This window comes from Choloepus didactylus, chromosome 5 (assembly GCF_015220235.1).
Source record: "Choloepus didactylus isolate mChoDid1 chromosome 5, mChoDid1.pri, whole genome shotgun sequence".
Lineage (NCBI taxonomy): Eukaryota > Metazoa > Chordata > Mammalia > Pilosa > Megalonychidae > Choloepus > Choloepus didactylus.
Genome location: NC_051311.1, coordinates 25,862,474 through 25,883,681, shown reverse-complemented (window position 1 = coordinate 25,883,681; position 21,208 = coordinate 25,862,474). Strand labels below are relative to the sequence as shown.

The 21,208-nt window shown below is 38.1% G+C and overlaps 1 protein-coding gene across 4 annotated transcripts in view; it reads right to left on the bottom strand.

The window, feature by feature from the left end:
* Window positions 1-20,811, bottom strand: part of LARP4B (La ribonucleoprotein 4B) — a 132,120-nt gene extending 111,309 nt beyond the window's left edge. For all 4 annotated transcript variants that reach the window (XM_037835683.1, XM_037835687.1, XM_037835685.1 and 1 more), the window contains exon 1: window positions 20,482-20,811. The gene's annotated coding sequence lies outside the window, so the exon portion shown is untranslated. The remainder of the gene's footprint in view (window positions 1-20,481) is intronic.
* Window positions 20,812-21,208: the final 397 nt, after the last annotated feature.

The following is a 21,208-nucleotide window of genomic DNA, read 5'->3' as shown; positions in this document are numbered from 1 at the left end:
CTATTTTGTTTAGGAAAATATTGCTACCTTTCATAAACAATAACTTACGTTACATGTGTTTGTTATTAAAGAAAAAATATTTTTAAAATTTGAGTATTAATTTCTAATATAGTAAATATATATTGAAATAAACCACATAAACAACAGTTATTAGGGGTCTTCAATGGTGTTTAAGAGTTCTCAAAAAGCTTGAGAACTGCTACTCCTAAGACAAACTCTCAAAACCTAATTCTGAAAGACACCCCGTGTTCATGGATTGGAATACATAATTTGGAGATGATGATACTCTGCAAATTCATCTACAGGTCCAATGCAATCCCTATAAAAATCCAAGCTGCCATTTTTACAGAAATTGATAAGCTGATCCTAAAATTCATATGGAACTGCAAGAGACCTAGAACAGCCAAATCAATCTTCAAAGAGAAGGACAAAGGTAGAGAATTTAAACTTCCTGATTTCAAAACTTGCTACCCAAGTTACAGCAATCAAGACACTGTGTTACTGGCAGAAAGACAGACATACAGATCAATGGAAAAGAACTTAAGAGTCCAGAAATAAACCTTACTTTTATGGTCAACTAATTTTCAACAAGGATGCTAAGACTATTCAATGAGGAAAGAACAGTGTTTTCAACAAATAGTGCTGGAACAACTGGATATCCACATGCAAAAGAATGAAGCTGGATGCCTACCTCAAATTACATATATAAATTAACTCAAAATGGATCAAAGACATAAACTAAAACTTGTAGAAAGAGTTTTATAAACTAAAACTATAAAATTCCTAGAAGAAAAACTGTAATACTCAGAAGAAAACATAGAAGTAAATCTTCCTAAGACACTAATGCATAAGCAACAAAGGAAAAACTAAACTGGATTTCATAAAAATAAAACTCTTGTGCTTCGAAGGACACCAACAAGTAAAGAAAACCATGGAATGGGAGAAAATATTTACAAATCATTTATTTGCAAAGGATCTAGTATTTAGAAAATATGAATGTAAGTACCGTAATTATTTGTAGGAATCAATTAGAAAAGTCAACATTTGTTAAACGTCCAAGCATATTTTTAGAAAGATAGTTAACCAGACTTTTGATACTTTCAAAATTAAATTAATTCATTTGAAAAAACTTTGGGACTAGAAGGAAGTACATTTTTAAATAACTTTTATAACTTTGATTATGCCCATCTGTAAATAGAAAGGTGAAAGAAAACAGCATATCATAACAGAAATTACAGTCCTTACAAGATCAGCTTTCTTACTCATTTGGCTTGTGTTGCTAATTGGATCATATAGCTCATCTCACAGCTGCAGACACTCTAATTTCTAATCTGCATATGCATTGTCATATCTGCATATATAATTTTTGAGTTCCTTGGGGCAGAAATTATTCTGAGTACCTTTTGCGGCATATTATACAGAATATATACTCAAATGAATTTGTAGACTCAAATAGGGGAACACTTAAGACTGCTGTTTCCTAAAAAGCTGTTACTCTGGCTTAAAAAAAAATTCAATTTATGATACTTCATTCTTTTTCATACAGTGAATGAGTCACTCAAACATACTGACAGATGAAAGAAATAAATCTAGTATCAGTACAGTAGTCTATGTTTAATTACACATTTAAACTGGCACACAGTACAGAAGTTTTCCCAAGCAAATGCTTCCAAAAAAACTTAAAAGATTATTCTTTTTCCCTTTTATACATGTACACCTGTGCTTCTACTGAAAAAGACAGTAGTGAGAAAAAGTAACATTTTTTATGCTTTGATTTGGTTGTGTTTCTAGGGAGGGCATAAAATTAGAGGCAAGAGATGCAACAACTTATTTCTTAGCAAATTCTGAAGAGAAAAGTATCTACATGAGGAGTATACCAAATAAATATCACTTTTATATCTTCCACTAGTATTTTTTTTTAGTTTTTTTTTAAAAATTCAATTTTTTTGAGATATATTCATATACCGTATAGTTGTGCATTCATCACCCAATCTATTTTTTGAACATTTTCCTTGTACCAGAAAAAGTGAAAATAGGAATAAAAAATAAAAGTAAAAAAGAATACCCAAATCATCCCCTTACTGCACCATATTTTCATTTAGTTTCTTGTCCCCATTCTTCTACTCATCCATCCATACACTGGATAAAGGGAGTGTGATCCCTAAGGCTTTCACGATCACAGTCACCCTTTGTAAGCTACACTGCCATACAATCATCTTCAAGAGTCAAGGCTACTGGGTTGCAGTTTGATAGTTTCAGGTATTTACTTCTAGCTATTCCAATGAGTTAAAACCTAAAAAGGGTATCTCTACAGTGCATAAGAATGCCCACCAGAGTGACCTCTTGACTCCATTTGGAATCTCTCAGCCAACTGAAGCTTTATTTCGTTTCATTTCGCGTCCCCCCTTTTGGTCAAGATGTTCTCAATCCCATGATATTGGGTCCAGATTTATCCCCTGGAGTCACATTCTGCATTGCCAAGGAGATTTACACCCCTGGGAGTCAGATCCCAGGTAGGAGGGAGGGCAGTGAGTTCACCTGTCTAGCTGCCTTAGCTAGAGAGAGAGAGCCACATCTGAGTAACAAAGAGTACTCAGGGGAGACTCAGGCACAATTATAAGCAGGTTTAGCCTCTTCTTTGCAGTAACGAGTTTCACAGGGGCAAGTACGGTGATCGAGGGCTGGGCACTTCAAACTGCCAGTCCTCAATGTTTGTGAGAACATCAGCAACACTGAGGTAAGGAAGCCCAACATCTCTGCATTTTCCCCCAGCTCCTCAGAGGGGCCGTGCATATATATTTTTATTCTCCATCCAAATTACTTTGGGATTGTGTCACTATTTCACACTAACTTATGCAAACCTACCAGGTCTCACTTCCTATTAAAAGTTCCATGTAATGGAGGATCTAAGATGGTGGCATAGAGAGGAGTGGAAGCTAGTTAGTCCCCCGGAACAACTAATAAACAACCAGGAACAACTAGTAAATAATCCGGAATAACTGCAGGGGAACAAACATGACCATCCACTCATCATACACCAACCTGAACTGGGAGGAATCCTCGAGATCGCAGCATAAAATCTGTAAGTAAAAACTGCAGATCCAAGCTGGGAGCTCCCTCCTCCAACAGCCCCAGCTGCAAAGCCTCGTAGTGCTAGAAAGAAGCTCTCTCCCAGAAAGCGAATATACCTCAGCTGAGCTCCAACTGGGGTTTTAATTAACAAGCATGGACTGCTCGCTACAAGCAATGAATCCCCAACAAGCACAAAGCTTTGGGTGACAACTGACCTTGGAGAGTTGGAGGGTGGCCGCGGACTGAAGGGGCTGTCTGTCCCTGTTTTGGCTCAGTGGAGAAAGCCTCAGTCATTTTCAGTTCCCAGCCCTCTGACCCAGACAAGGGTGGAGACTGCACAGGCAGAGTCTATTCAAACGACTCTCCCTAGAGGGATTATCTTCCCTAAGAGGAAAGGGGTGGGGCCCAGCTCTACTACCCACCTTCCATTCAGACCCAAACCCCAGAGCCTGCGGGAAAACAGCCACAGGCCACACCTCCTTACAGGACGCTGGAGTTACAGGCTGACAGGCACCACCTGCCGGGCAGAAAAGCACAGTGACCTGAGACCTCACAGGGTGTACCAATTTTCTAAGACAGACCCTCAGGGAAACCAGATACTGAATATTTCTTCCTTCTGGGACCTGAGCCTATTCTGGTCTGGGAAAACCTGACTGGGGTAACCAAGGAAACCATGCCTAAACAACAGAAAACTACAACCTGAACTACGAAAAACGAAGTTATGGCCCGAAGGAACAAACTTACACTTCAACTGACACACAGGAATTGAAACAACTATTAATAAGTCAATTCAAAAAGTTTAGGGAAGATACGGCAAAATAGATGAACTGTATAAAGAAAACACTGGGCGTACTTAAGGTAGAAATTGAAAGTTCGAAAAACCAACTGGCAGAATCTATGGAAATGAACGGCACAACACAAGAGTTGAAAGACACAGTGGAAACATATAACAGCAGATCTCAAAAGGCAGAAGAAAACACTCAGGAACTTGAGAACAAGGCACCTGAAAGTCTACACACAAAAGAACAGATAGAGGAAAGAAAGGAAAAATACAAGCAACGTTTCTGGAACTTAAGGACAGAATGAAAAGCAAGAATGTATGTCTCATTGGTGTCCCAGAAGGAGAAGAGAAGGGAAAAGGGGCAGAAGCAATAATAGAGGAAATAATCAATGAAAATTTCCCATCTCTTATGAAAGACATAAAATTACAGATCCAGCATATGCCAAACAGAATTGATCTGAATAGGCCTACAACGAGACACTTAATAATCAGATTATCAAACATCAAAGATAAAAAGAGACTCCTGAAAGCAGCAAGAGAAAAACGATCCATCACATACAAAGGAAGCTTGTTAAGACAACGTGTGGATTTTTCAACAGAAACCATGGAGGCAAGAAGGAAGTGTGGTGATACATTTAAGATACCGAAGAGAAAAACCACCAACCAAGAATCCTATATCTGGCAAAACTATCCTTCACATATGAGGGAGAACTTAAACAAACAGACAATGACAGAGTTTGTGAACAAGATACCTGCTCTACAGGAAACACTAAAAGCAGCACTGCAGACAGGAAGGAAAAGACAGGCGTGAGAGGTTTGGAAAACAATTTTGGGAGACAGGACCATAGCCATGTAAGTACACTGAACAAAGATGACTGTGAGTATGGTTGAAAGAGGAAGGCTGGGACCATGTGGGACACCAGAACAAAAGACAAAGGATAAAGACTGGGACTGTGTAACTCAGGGAAACCTAGGGTGCTCAACGATTGTAATAAAAGGTACAAATATGTTTTTACATGAGGTAAATCAAATGAATATCAACATTGCAAGGTGTTAAAAATAGGGTGGGATTGGGGGAAAATATAATCAATGCAAACTAGAGACTTATAATTTATGGAAACATTGTATTATGCTTCCTTTAATTTAACAAAGGCAATATACCAAAGCTAAATGCATATGGGGTGGGGGGGATGGGGAATAGAGGAAGGGTATGGGACTTTGACATTGGTGATGTTGTCTGACTCTTTATTCTACTTTAGGTTAATGCTATCTTTCCTTTTGTTGCTTTCTAGCTGTCAAGTTTTTTTTTTTTCATTCTCTTTCTCTTTTCTTTTTCTTTTGTCTCTCTGCCTTCTTTGACTCTTCCTCCTTTACAGAAGAATTGGAGATGTCATACAGATAGTGGTGTGGTGCTGAATTCATAAATACATGACTATAGAGGGAACCAACGACTGTTTACTTAGGATGGAATGTATGGTGTGTGAACAAAACCATCTTAAAAGAAATGGGTTGATGAAGAAACCTTGAGGCCACTATATTGAGTGAAATAAGACAGACACATAAAGGCAAATATTGCAGGGTCTCACTGATATGAACTAATTATAATATGTAAACTCATAGACATGAAATATAAGCTACCAGGATATAGAACAAGGCTAAAGAATGGGGAGCAGTTTGCTTATTATGAGCAGAATGTTCAACTAGGGTGAACTTAAACATTTGGAAATGGACAGGGGTGATGGTAGCATGTTGTGAGAATAACTAACAGTGCTAAAAGGTGTGTGAAGGTGGTAGAAAGGGTAAACTCAGAGTCACATATGTCACCAGAAGGAAAGTTGGAGGTTAAAAGATGGGAATGTATAAAACAGTGACTCTTGTGGTGGACAATGTCCTTGATTAACTATACAAATATTAGAAGTCTCTCTCACGAACTAGAACAAATGTACGACACTATAACTAGAAGTTAATAACAGAGAGGCATATAGGAAAAAAATATATACTTATTGCAAACTATATACTACAGATAGTAGTATTTTAACATTTTTTCATCAACAGTAACAAATGTACTATACCAAAATTATGAATCAATAATGGAGGGGGGCGTGGTTAGGGGTATGGGAGGATTTGTGTTTCCTTTTCTTGTCTTCATTTCTTTTCTGGAGTAACGAAAATGTTCTAAAAATTGAAAAAAATAATTGTGTGTGGTGCGTGATGGATGCACAGCTGTATGATGGTACCATGGGCAGCTGATTTTACACTTTGGATCTCTGGATAGTTGTATGGTATGTGAACAATCTCAATAAAATATATAAAGTTCCATGTAATTCTTATCTAGTAATTCCACATAAAAATGAAAAAAGTCCCTTCCAGTTTTAAGACCTATGATTGGCTCTATGAGATATTACCATCTGGTCAGCAAGACAATTTTCTTTTTAAAGATAAATTTAGCTAGGATTCTTATTAAAATACAAAACAAAAATTCTGAGAAAGTTTAGATTATCTCATTAACTCTGGCTGGGAGAGGAAGAAGTATTTTATCCATTAAACCTTTGACAAACTCCAAACAACTACTCAAATCCTGAAGCCTTAATAAAATACTTGAAACAAGTGAAACAATATGAAGGAGAATAAAAGTCCTATCTCTTATTTTGCATATGGTTCTAATGGAATTTCAATGTGTATTGAATATAACATTATTTTGTAAAAGTAAACCCAAACCCAAAATTGATGTACACAGGGAATCACAATCTTAGAGCCTTTCTGCTTTCTAAAGATAGTTTCTTGTTCTTATCATGTGCCTTTGCTTTTCCAACAGAAAAGCATATTCTAAAGCAACACGCCCTTCTTCACAGAGGGTAGATGCAAATAAAAAGTTAACAACCTTAGGATTATCTTTGATAACTTATTGAACACTACCAATGTTATACCCCAAACCTTCAGCCTCAACAGGGTTCAATGCAGTATAGACTTCATTTAACCTTAAACGAATAAAATATAAGAAATAACATTTTTAATAAAGACATCAAATTCTGTAGTTGAAAAACTTATTGCCCCTTAAGCCCAGACTGTTTAGAAGAATGTTTTCTGACATCCATTTTCCTGTTTAACAATAGAAATTTTTTCATTAAGAACTACCTCCTATGCAGAGAATGATAAAAGCTGACATGTTAGCAGCATGCCAGAGTTGCAGTATCTAACCCAGTAGGATACTATTACCACATTAAAAATCCCATTAAACCTTTTTTACCTTCATATCCTCTCATTTATACCACCTTCCCCTTCTGAGTCTTTTTAAAATCAGTCTGCTCACCTGCTGCAAATGCAAACTTTTAGGCAAACTTCCGTGCCACTGCTTATTTATGCTACCTTTCTAGTTGGTCAAGTATTAAGCCTGTTGACAGCAAGCAAAATGAATAAAGAGTCTAGACTAAAAACAAAAACTTACTGCTGGCATTTCATATATAATATCACCTTTTGAATAAAGAGCAAAACTGCTTGATTATTTTTTATAATTTATGCTTACTCTAGGGGATGACATGTTAGTTCTTTCATGATTTTTTAAACTACTCAAAGCTTTGTTAATTCCATTTTGCTTATGTGATTATTTTCTTGAGGTTAAAGACACTCTCCAAAAAACTTCATTTCATTTATATATGCAAACAAAAGTGCTTACACAAAGGAAAATTCAGAATCAGTGGCACAATACAGAAGTCCTTCAGAAACCCCAGAAATCCTTTTCAGAAATAAACTCTAGATACATAGTATATTGCTTCAGCACTTTTGAAAGGAAACCCTACTCACCTCACAATTCTAATGAAACTTGTATTTCTTCAAGTTTTGCAGATCTTATTCCTTTGAGTTTTCTGATTTATAGTTAAAACACTGAGTGCATAATACTTAAACTGTAAGATGGGGGAAGCGGGGAATGAACTTGGAACTCAACATTTTAAAGAATGACAGAATGTGAGAACTGGAACACAGCTTAAAACTGGCTTAATCCTGTGCTTCTCAAACTGGGTTGTGATTCTCTCCAGAATAAGGGTGCCAAAGAACCAGAGTCCAAGTTCTTGACGTGATAAAACTACAACTCTTCTAAGGAAAAGACAATGCACTGAACTTTCTAAAACACAAACTGTTTGAAGACTAGAACTACATATAAAATCATTTAAGTAAAAAACTGTATACTTGCCACTGATGGATCATTTCTACCTCTTTATACTATGTGATGGTTTGAAGCTGAATGGACCCCAGAAAGTTATGTTCTTAAAGTTAATTCATTCCTGTGGGTGTGGACCCATTGTAAGTAGGATCTTTTGGTAAACAGGATCTTAACTTAAGATGTGACTCATCTCATTCAGGGAGAGTCTTAATCCTTTTAAGGGAGTCCTTTGTAAGAGAATGAAATTCAGACAGAGAGAAAGACACAGAAGCTGAGAAAGAAAACCACTGAAACAGGGAGGAAGCCACTAAAGCCAGAAGCTGGAAGTAATGAGACCTGAAGAGAAGGAAGAGATCAGCAGATGCCATGTGCCCTGCCATCTGATAGAGGAGTCCAGGATCGCCAGCAGCCTGTCTTCAGGAAGAAGGTATTGTCTTGATGATCCTCTGATTTGGACATTTTCACAGCCTCAGAACTCTAAACTTGTAAACTAATAAATTCCCACTGTTAAAAACCAGCCCATTTCTGGTATATTACATTTCGGCAGCCTAGCAGACTAAAACATACTATAATAGACGTATTTCTTAAAGTACTACCAACATGTAGTTTTCAAGCATGTTAAATTAAAAGAAGAGCTTTGCTTTGGGGAAAGATACTTCTGATCTATTTTAACCAGTCAATAAGTCAAAACAAAGCAAGAATATCTTGAACGTGTAATACTTCTCCAAAACAAGGACAATGAAATTCAACGTATCATGCAGAAATTTCAAAGGGTCTATCTACAGAACTATAAAGCAATAAATTGCTGTTTGATGATGACAAAAAAGACGGTGGTATAAATATGACAGCCTATCTTCCTTGGGTCCTTACTATAGCCCTACAGGTACTCCCTAAAGTCTTGTTAACTAAATACACATAACATTTTCCTTAAAAATTGAAAGCCTTTCAACAGCTTAACGGTGATAAAATACGACATATCAAGTTCTACAAAAATATGCATCAAAATATTCACTATCCTGTATAGCTCTCGAAAATCTGACCTAGTAAGTCAAGACAAGGTTCCAAAATACAGAATGGACATAAGACAAACTTAAAAAAAAAAAAAAAAAACTAATGAAAACGAATAAGCATTTTTCTCATTAGTTTCTACAAAGGAGCTCTTCTAGGGGTGGATATTAAGGTTTAGAGAAAAAAACATACTTTATTAATTAAAGAAATGGTCCTATCTAACATTAGTTCCTCTACCTACAGTTTGAATCCAATTCCGTCCTACCTTTTCAATTATGTCTTTTCCTCCTTTTTCTTCAATTTCTTACACCCTGATTCCTTACTACCATTGTTTAAACATGCCTAAGTCTATTATAACTTAAAAGAAGAGTAGGAAGGAGAGAGTGGGGAGGTGAGAGAAGCAGGAAAGCATAACAAAACTAAAAAGGGGTTGGGGGAAGTGACCTACTCAGGCATTATGCCCTGCCTGCTTTTCAAGTTACAGCCTGAGGAATTTCTCCCTTATCGGTCTCCTTTACAGTTACGCTCTTCTCTCTCAGCTTTCTCATGGCTTGAGTTAACATCCACATGCTGAATCTCAGTGGTGCTATCTAAGCAAAAGTCTCCTTAACATTTTATGGTCTACAGACTCCTCAAAATCAATTGTTCAAAAAAGCCATTCCCATCCGCCACTCTTCATTTAAAACAAAACAAAACAAACAAAAAAAAACTGACAACAGATCCCTCCTATTTCAAGAAAAGCCATTACCTACCCAGTTGCCCAAGCTAGAATCCTGGAAATAATTAACCTCTTATATCTCTCCATTCATACTGTCACTAAATTTTTCATCTCTGAACTGAATTACTACCCCAACTTCTTAAACAGTCTCTCTTCTTTCAATCTTCCTGAACCCCACCAATTCCTTGTCAGAATAATCCTCCTAAAATATGAAAACTGTGTCATTATTCCTCAGCTTAAAATGCTTTGATGGCTTACACTCAGGATAAAGTGAAAATAATCATAGATACCTTAGACGTTACTTCCCATCCTCCCCACAAAGTCTGGGTTAAGTTTCTTATGTGCTCTCACAAACCCTTTATATCCAATCATACTGTATATTCAATTATAATGGCCTCTTCCACTCAAACTGTAGTCACTGGGAGAGCAGGAATATATCTACCTTGCTTATGTTCATATTCTGAATACAGTACCTGATACAGTACAATCTCAGTAAACATGTATTTAACAATTTCTTCTTTTGTAGCAATAAATAGGTGGTAAGAAATTCCTAGCATTTAAAATATAAAGCTCAGAAAATGAGACGTTTCCAAGTAAACGTCCCTGTTGCTATATATTCCAAATGATGTGTAAATATAGGAAAAGGCAATATACATATACACAAACACACATATTAGGGTAAGATTACATTGAGTTCATTTTCATTTTAGATATTCTCTAGATTTTGAGTATGTACATATAAACATGCATATAAGTGTGCATTTGGGATCTAAACATAAAGAAGAATTAAATAAAAAGTGATGCTGACATTAGAAAATTAAGTTTAATTATCAAAATAACAACAATGGAAAATCATTGAGGGAATTCCTAAGTGGCAAGCACACGCTAAAACAATTGTTTGTATTGGGGGAAGAGGCAAAGCCCCTTTTGAAAATCTGCTGAAAGCAATGAATCCTTTCACAGGGAAAACAAATATAAAATATTAACTATAAATTCAGAAATTCAAGGGTTCCCCGAAGTCCATCTATGATTAAAATATCTGAGGAGGAAGCATAATACATTAGTTAAGAGCATGGACTTATAGTGTGAAATCCCAATAACATCCCAAAGTAATTTGGGCAGAGAATAAAAATATATTTGCAGGGCCCCCCTGAGGAACTGGGGGAAAATGTGGAAATGCTGGACTTCCCCACCTAGGTTATTACTGATATTCTCACAAACAGTAAGGACTAACAATTTAGTAGGATGAGCCCTCAATCTTGGGGCTTGCTTTTATGAAGCTTGTTACTGCAAAGGAGAGGCTAAGCCTACTTATAATTGTTTCTAAGAGTCTCCCCCAGAGAACCTTTTTGTTGCTCAGATGTAGCCCTCTCTCTCTAAGCCCACAGGGCAGGTGAACTCACTGCCCTCTGACTCCCAGGGCTGTAAATCTCCCTGGCAACATGGGGCATGATTCCCAGGGATGAACCTGGACACAGCATCATGAGATTGAAAAAATGTTCTTGACCCAAAGAGGGAAACAAAAAGAAACAAAGTTTCAGTGGCTGAGAGATTTCAAATGGAGACAAGAGATCCTCCTGGAGGCCATTCTTACACGCTATACAGATATCCCTTTTTAGTTTTTAGTGTATTAGAATAGCTAGAAGGAAATACCTGAAACTGTCGAACTGCAACCCAGTAGCCCTGATTCTTGAAGATGACTGCATAAACTATGTAACTTACAGGGTGTGACTGTGCAATTGTGAAAACCTTGTAGCTCACACTCCCTTTATCCAGTATATGGACAGATAAGTGGAAAAATGGGGACAAAAATTAGATGAAGAATAGGGTGGGATGGGTGGGTGGAATGTTTTAGATGTTCTTTTTTTACTTTTATTTTTATTTTTATTTTTGGAGTAAGGAAAATGTTCAAAAATTGATTCTGGTGATGAACGCACAACTAAATGATGGTACTGTGAATAGCTGATTGTTCACTTTAGATGACTGTAGGGTAGAGAAATCTATCAATAAAACTGTATTTTAAATTTAAAAACAGAAAAAAAAGAGCATGGACCTGGGGCAGTACTCCTGGGTTTGAATTCTGACCACTACTTATGAGATGGTGACACTGGGCACAGCAATGTGTACTTTATTTTCTTCATCTAATGGTATTTTTGTGAAGAGACATTAGTATATGTACATCTTGTAACAAAGTGCCTGGGACAGAGGACATGCTTTAAAAATGTCAATCATTACTATTACTGGAGAGCCAAAAACCGGACCTGGGAAAGCTATGCAATACCAAACTATACTCAGAAAGTAACAGCCACTTATATCAAGCACAGAATTACACTACAATCTTCAAATATTAGGTATTACAATTGAAGACGTTCACGTTTTCCAGGATTACAGTGTGAAAATATAAAAATAATATGCCCTAACCTTAAAAAAGTGACTTAAAAAAATAATTTAAGTTCCAAAATTATGAATTTGAAAACCTTTACTATTTTGTATAACCTTTTAGTTTAATATTCCAAAGGATATCTATCCTAGACATGCTATATCTCCATTTTATAAATAAAATGGATTACAACTGATAGGCCAGTTAGTATTAGAGTACAGTTATCTTTATTCTCATTTCAAAAGACAATGTGTATAACATCACAATAAAAGTTTCAAGTGAACAATCAGAATCTGAATTAGCCATTTGAAATTCCAATCAGCTCCAATACTGTTAAATTACTGAATTACTGCTCAGCAAAATAAATTTCTTTCAATCTTATTGTGTGGATTACCTTTGACCTCAAAGATAATCACTATGAAATTACTATTAAAACTTTCTGGTTAAAACCTGTATTTCTGATGTTTAACTATGATGTAGAACTTAAGCTACCAAATATATCATGTTATTTGAATCCAAGGTATTTAATCAAATACCAACACTTTCTGAATTAGGTATTTGTAATGGGCTTGGAAGCAAGTAGCTACAAAGATCCTATTTTCTGTGTTTCCTTTATTGAGGATGGAAGGCAAAACTGTCTCTAGGCCTCAGTTTACCAAACAATAAAACTGAGTTCTTGCTTACATCTCACAGGTGTTCTGAAGAATAAATGGGGAAAAAAGGCGGGGGGGGGGGGGAACCCTTGAGTGCCAAATACATTGTTAAGGGTGGGAACTGTTGCAATTTGCATTAATTTCTCACAGTTTGTAGGAAAGCTGTATGTTGTTAAAATCTGAAATCATTAAGTACACAGCAGGAAGCAAGCAAACACATTGTTGCTTAAGGATGGTAAACTAAAGGCCAAGAGAAGTGGCTATAGTGCTCACAGCATGTCACTTTCTCTTTAGTTTGAGGTCCTCTTTACAAAAAACTGATGGATATGAACAAAGATGCTGACATTTCCAAAGCCTAAGCATGGACTCTTGTGTTGGCAGAATGGATATTAAAATTAACAACGGTCGGAATGCTTTAAGAAAACTATTTAATTTGTATTAATTTTCAGAGACTATTTAACAAAGATGAAAATGTACACTGCAGTCTCACTGTATGATACAAACTGGAAGGTGTTAATTAGAAGATCTGTTATCACCTTCCTATCTGTATTAAAGTTATCAGATTAATTTCACCTCCATGGGCTTCATATTTTGAATTCTTAGAGCTCTAAAATTATAACACTATAACTGCAATATTATACTATTTTTCTGTAGTTACTTTTAGAAACTATTTATCAACTCTCACTAATGATAAAACAAAGCAGATCAAAACTCAAAATCTCAGAAAATGTCTGCCCTACTTCAAAGTGTTATTTCATGCACACTTAACATTGTATGAATAAACAAAAAGAATTAAAGGCTTCCCTCTCAGTTGTATATTCCAAACAGGTAACAATGGCATTCTCAAGCTACACCAGGACCTCCAAGACTGTATGCCTCCCAACCACTTTTCCCCCAACCCCCTACTTCAGCAACCCAGGCCTTGCTTAAATTCGTTCTTCCAGAACACTGTGTTCCTTCCCACATCACGGTTTTTGCTTCGAAGGCTATTCTCTCACCCCCACCCAACCCTTCACCTAGTTAACTCCAAATGATTCCTTCAAATCTTAGCTCAACCATCACTTCTTTAGGGAAACTTCCCTGAACTCAAGGTCTACATCAAGTCCCCTTGTTTATGATCTCTTTGCACAATGCACTTTTCATGTAATTATTTTACTGTCTATCTATCATAATAGACAGCAAGGATTTATTCATAAATGATTTAGCGCATACTACATGCCAGGTACTGCTCTAAGGTCTGGGTTCAACAAGAGACAAAATCAACAGACAACAAAATAGACAAAAATACCCAACGTCACAGAGTTCACGTTCAAGTAGAAGACAGATAAGAAAATAAGTAAATTACATAGTATGTTATGATGAGCTAAATGCTATGAAGAAAAATAATGCAGGAAGGGCAATGAGGAGTGCATGGCACAGGATTTGCTATAATAAATGCTATTATTATAACAGGATTACACAAGGAAGTATGGAACTAACATTAAGAAGCTTTAGGTATGGAAGCTTCAAGAGTCCAAATGCCAGTCTACATTACTTAAAATAATTCACTTTCCCAATTCCTTCTAGACTACACACCTTAGAAAGTTTTATCTTTTCATCTTGGTATCCTCAGTTTCCAATCGGCCAAAAATATTTGCTAAAAGAATGAATTGTTTTCTTCCTTCTCAGTGGTCCTCTTTCTTATCAGTGGAGAGTGGTTTTAGAGTAGCAATGATTCTCAACAGGGAATTTTAAAAAAGGGAAAAATCCACTGAAGATAAAAAGACACTTTCAATATTCTGGTTGCTTTGTTTTTAGTTAAAGTAATTTGTTTTAGTTTTAAAGCAAAATAAAGACGAGATTTTTATGGTTATCAAAAGGAGGAAGGTCTTTAAAGACGCAGAAATATGTCACTTAGTCAAATTACTCTACCTAAAACACTTTAAATACTAATGTAGTCATGAAAAAAAAATGTCAGGTTAAAATTTTGCAAATATAATTTTTGTGCACTAGAAGAAACTAATGTACCCTTTCAGAGTTAAGATGTTCATGTTTATAAAAGAATGAGAATGTATGATATGCAAAGAATGAAATGGGAGATAGCTTCAGCCATTCTGTTATTATCCCTCTAGTTAAACTAATTTTACTGAACATATATAGTCTACCAGGCCATGAGCTGGGCAAAGAGGTTACAAATAAGAAAAATAACATTTTGCCCATAAGGAATTTCCATTAATTTCAAAACACAGTTAAGTGCTAAATAAGATAAAAGGACTCCATTCAACTTTAAAAATTAAGGCAAGGATTTCTCCTGAAATACAGTTTTAAGGATAGGTTAAGAAACAAAGTAAAAATAAATGTATGCGGGACCAGGGTGGGGTGGGGGTGGAAGTGATTATTTCAGGCAAAGAAACTACCAAGAGCAAAGACAACAAAAGAGTATGCAATACCATGGTGTTCTTTGGGGGTGGGGTAAGGGGGGAGTCAGTGGTCAGTACTGGAAAACAAAAAACTGGTCAGTTCAGCATTATGATAGCCAGTTAAGGTGGGACAGGGCAAGGTTATATAGGCTAGGCATGCTATGCTTCAAAGCCTGGCTTTTCCCATTTCGGCAGGGGACAGCCACCGGTGAGTTATTTAAAGCGGCCTAACAATCAAGATACGCCTTTCAAGCAAACACTTTGGCTGTAGTGTGACTAAAATGGTATGAGAACAATTTATTTTTTTAACTTTTTAGTTTGAAATAGTTTCATTAATAGGACAGCTGCAAAAATAATACAAACCCCATACAGCTAACTCCAATACACACACCACCCACCGATACCCAGATTCACCATAAGGTTTTGCCACATTTGCCATATCATTCTATATATCCATCTATAAAACTTTCTATTTCTCTATTTTCTAAACATTTGGAAGTAGGTTGTAGAAATCATTCTCCTTGAACACTTACTTAATACTTTCTTGTACATTTCCTAAGAACAAGGGTGTTCATTCATGTAACCATCTTAAGTTTAGCTACAAAGTTCAAGAAAGTTAACATTGATATAAAGCTAACAGTCTATATTCCAATTTTTTCATATCCCAATAATATCTTTTTGGGCAATTTCTCCTCCATTAATAGATCTAGTCTGGGATCATATATTGCCTTTAGCTGTTACTGTCTCTTTACTCGTTTTAGTTGTGGAAATATATATAAAAAACATGACTTTCTCATCTCAACCACTCCCAAACATACAATTCAGTAGGATAAATCAACTTAATAATGCGCTACCCTCGCCACCATCCATTACCAGAACTTTCCCATCACCCCAAAGAGAAACCTTGTACCCATTATGTATTATCTTCCTCCTCTCACTCCTCCCCTGAATCTGCCAACCTATAGTCTACTTTCTGTCTCTATGAATTGAGTGATTTATAGTCATCATGCAAATAAATATCATCCTAATTTCATCAGGTTTCAAGTCAAATTTTTTGCACATCAAATTTCATAAAGAACATTTCTGTGAGACTAAGTCTCATCTCAGCGATTATCATATACCCCCCCCCGCAATTAAGCAGCATGCTTTCAGACTGAGTTAAATATAAAATATTTTCAATATTACATAGTGTCACTTGTGGCCAAGGTCTCACTAGGAAGGGCAGTAGAGTTGACAAAGAAGAATGAACAATACAACGAAAGATGTAAAATTGGTTGCATCATTCAACTGCAAATCCTTCATCCTTAAAATAAGAGCCATGACAGCTTCAACAGAAAAATAGTGAAAAGACATAGTTTACAAAGGCATGGAAGGGACAAAGGATGTTGGGGGTGGCGAGGGTAAGGGAAGAAAACATAAGATAAGTTAATAGTTTTCTCTGTTTCCAGGGAAGACATCCACACAGGGGAAATGTAAAGCGTTAGGTTAGGGGGAAAAAAGCATTTCCACTACACAAGCCAACAATTGAAATTATCTTTCTTCTTTTAATAAGAGAACGTAAAGGCTTTCTTCTTTATAATCACATATCCTAATAAAGAAATCCATTTCCTAATCAGGATAACTCCAAGAAAAGTAGAAATCTCCAAAGATATGACAATTAAGAACCAAAAAATTTAAACTTAACTAAACTAATATCAGGTATGGTAAGTACCTGATACTAGTTAACGCCCTCAGAAGGCAGTACCTCCAATTACTGTGTACTGTAAAATTAGTTCTTAAAGAAAAAGGAGAGCACTTTAATAATAATAGTTTTACAAAAAAGCATAAGCAACCACAGCAGCAGTGCCAAATTTTAACAATATTTTCCATGTTTTCCCATCCCTAGCGGAAAAAGACTGCTTCAAAGGTTTTAAATCTGAGATGTTCTTACATTTATCAATCTAAACAGAAATCATTAAATCTGGGAGAGATCTGCAAGAATACAAGTATGCATTATGAAAGCATGTTTCAAACTTGTGCCTTTAACATTAGGGCACTAACAAATGGAATTTAAAGTAACATATCTATACAGCTTCTTTTACAACCTCAAGGGACCATCATAAAGGTAACACATGGTATTAAAAATTGGAAGACCTAGATTATAGTCCTATCACTGTTTTATAAAAGTATGAAATCTAGCATGACACTCTGGAACAATAGCGAAAGTAGTCTGTCAGCCATTTCTTGGCTGGTAACATCTACCACCCCAGGTCTATCACTGCAAAAACTAATATTGTTGCACATCTCTGTAGAGTAAGTGGAGCTACCTGAAGGCACTGTTGGTTGTTACTATCATTAACAACTTGAAGCCCTAACTTGGACTTAATTATTTTAAAATTATGTTTAGGATACATGAAGAACATTGCTTTATAAAAACAAGTGACTAGATAAAAATATTTCTGTTCTCAAACAGTTTAAATATATATTTGTCAAAATCATGCTTATTTGTGGAGATAACATTCAGTTCAACAGATTCTCCAAATCTCAATCATTTTTTAAAGGGCAATCTCCAGGAACATTAAATATAACCAAATTTCTCCCTGAATTTCAGCTATTCATCTACAGACATGTCAAATGAATACTTGGAAACGTTTATAACTATATTATAATCCATTTTCTCTCTGGCTTCTACTCAAATATAGTGGAATCCTTTTCTCCAAACATACATTCTACTGTCAAAATCTGTTTTCTCTCTCTAGATAGACATTTCTGCTATTAAATGAAAAATCAACAGTCACAAAATGGGAAAATTTAATGTTGTGTATGTTACCACAACAAAAATTTAAAAGAACCCCACAGAACTGTACAACAGAGTGAACCCTAATATAAACTATGGACTTTAATTAATATGCTTATAGTAATATTGGTTCATCAGTTGTAACAAACATACTATACTAATGCAAAATGTTAATAACAGGGAAAACTGTTTTAGAGGAGTATATGGGAACTCAACTTACTGCATTTTTCTGTATATCTACACCTACTCTACAAAAAGGAAAAAAACCGACAGACACAATACAGATATTAAAGATGGCATTTTTATAATTCTGAGTAAGAATTTCAGTAATAAAAATCATGAAACAGTCAGCATCTTAAGTGTTTGTGTTACAACAGCCCAATAGGCTGATATTATTTGTAGTAGCAACCACCCTCCCCCCTTTTCTTTACAGATAAGGAAACTGAAGCACCAAGAGAGTAAATAATTTCTAGCAAATAAGACAGGCCATTCTTTCATGTAAGTCAACTCAGGTTTACTTTTCAAAATACAGGATAAAAGTTCTAGCCAAACACAAGTTTTAAATAGAGTGTACAAATCAAATTTATGGTTGAATAATAAACTTTTTAATCTAATGCCTTTTAGAAACTATTTCACTTTACCAACTCAAACCTCAGTTAAGCTATTTGTTATATAGCTTGATTACAAAACTATCTTTCAGTATAGTAAATACAGAGAAAAATGGAAAAGCCACAACCGTTTCAACTTCTGTAAATTACTGTGACTGTAAAATAGGGGGAGCCAGGCACGTTGGGCAAGTATGAAAATTGCACATGTATCTGACCAGCAAAGAAAAAAGTGAACGCTCTTCCCCACCTTGTGGTCTTTGCAAACCACACCACCACCTATTTCAAGTGCATTTTAAATATTTAACACAACTGAAAATAAGAGACCAGTAGGGTATTTTCGGTTGGTTCCAAAGCTACATGTATCAGGAAAGAAAAGTTTCAAAAGGGAAAATATTTACCTTCAAGTTGAAGGTATTTATCTAAGAAAAATACTCACACAATGTTTTCACTTACGAACTAATTTCACTGCTCATTCAAAGAAATAATTTGTTCTTTCAGCTATCTGAAACTTCAAACTTTCACTTTATGATTAAGACAAGTTACAGTGCAGCAAGTGAGCGGGTCTCAAACCGATGCCCGGTAAAGAGTTACTGTACAATGTTTCCAAGTTTTATCTCGGTCAAAATTTAACACCGGTTTACATAAAAATGAAAGGAAAAGGAAGAACACAGTCACAAAAAATTGCAATTCAAAACTGCACTGAGTGTGAAAAACTTAAATTTATGTTCTGATTTTCCACAATGGAAAAACCGAATGGTAAAGAGATTACTGCTGATGTTTGATGTTTGCTCCTTTTGAGACAGTGTATCCCAGTTTAAAAAAAACAAAAACAAAAACAGAATTTTTAGACTTTTTTCTATTTCTTCTGAATTTGCTATTACTCAAGTCTATCAAAAGAAAAACTGGAGTATTTCAAATAAACACCAGAGCAACAGGATCTAAACTTCCTAGTTCTAAAAAAATCCGATGCCCTCAAGACCCCATCCCTCTCCCTTAGGAGGTGCCATCAGCTGGATGACCCAGTCAGCTGTCCAAAAGGTAAAGCGGCGCGAAGATCATCACATCCAACAGTATAACTTCGCTTAGTCTAGGGAAACCACAAATGAAGTCGAGAGGCGGGAGAGGGCAGAACATAACTTTGGTGTTTTGAAGGAAGGGGCGGGAGAGAACCCGGGGGGTGGGGGGAGGGGGCGAGGCCGCCAGCCGCCGCAGTGCAGGTCCGGGAGAAGCTGACACAGCGTGGTGGCCGGCTCCCGCCGCCCCCCTCCAAAGCTAGGTTAGGGAAAAGGGGTAGGAACCCAGAAAGGACCTAGATTCTCGCCCCTATTATCCAGCGAAAGCCCGAGCTCTTCGTGAACCCCCGAGGGCACCACCCCATCCTACAAGGGCCGCACGAAAAGGGCCTGGGCAGAAGAAGGGGGAACTCGCACAGACCAAGCAGATGCACCCCTTGGTGGGCGCCAGTTCCCACCTCTGCCCTCTTGGGGATACAGAAAGATTTGGAGACTTAACACAGTAGTAAAGGGCCGGGGCCGGAGAAACCTCTGCATTAAGCTGCGCTCTACCGCCCTGCGCCTCCACCTCCTAGACTCAGGGCGGAGGGGAACTGGTAACCAAGAGAAATCGGCGGCACAGCCAAGGAGCCAACCCAGCCAGGGCCGGCAGAGTTGCCTCCGGCGGGAAGATGGCGGCTCCGGTGACAGGCGAGAGACGGGCGGCGGGTCCGAGCCGGGCGGGGGGGGGAGGGGAAAGGGAGGAGTCCCCGCCCAACTCTCGGTTTCTCCCCTCCCCCACTCCAGGCCACGGCTCTAGGGGCGGCGGAGGGAGGGGTTCAGAGAAGTGCGAGGTATGAGGAGTAAGTGTGTGTTGAACAGCTGCCCCCAGCCCTTCCCTCCGCGGACGCTCTCGCCGCAGCCTCCGCACTCACCTGTCAGCGCCGTCCCGGCCACAGCCGCCGCCGCCGCCGCCACTGCCTGACCCCGGCCACAGGCTCCTCCGCCGCAGCCCTGGCTGCCCCCGGCGACCGCGCCACACGCGGGGACTGGGGCGAGAGGAAAGGGAGGGGAAGGGAAAGGGAAGGAAGAGGCGGAGCGGGCGGGCACCGGGAAAGAGGGGGAGGGCAGGGTGGGGAGCGGCGCGGGCTGGCGGCGGCGGCGACAGAGGATTCTTCCCCTTTCGGGCCCGAAAATGTCTCAACCTCGAGACTCCAAATCCCCAACGCTCCTTCCCGTTCGCATGAGAACACACAGCCTCCCACTTCCGGGACTATGGCGGAAATCCCGCCTTCCCGTCCCTCTCCACCCCGTCCCCTCTCTCACTCACCCACCGAGGCCTGGAGACTGGCGGTCTCGGAGGCCGGGAGAGCCTCACGTCATGCCGATGCGGCGCCCCAATTGGACGAGCCTTCCGCCCGCTCCATTCCCCACCCCTCCTGCTTCTTCACCGCGCGCGTACCCTGCCGGTCTGTGCTTCTGATTGGCGCGGGTCAGCACGCCGCAGCTGCCGCCGCCGCCGCCTCTGCTTCCTTTGCGTAGCGGCCGTGAGGCCAGCCGAGGAGACAACGGTAGTGGTGGTGGCCGATCGGCCAGGCCATGAGGCGTTTCTACCGTCCCTAGTCGCAGGCCCGGGACTGATCTCCCTCCTCTCCGACTCTG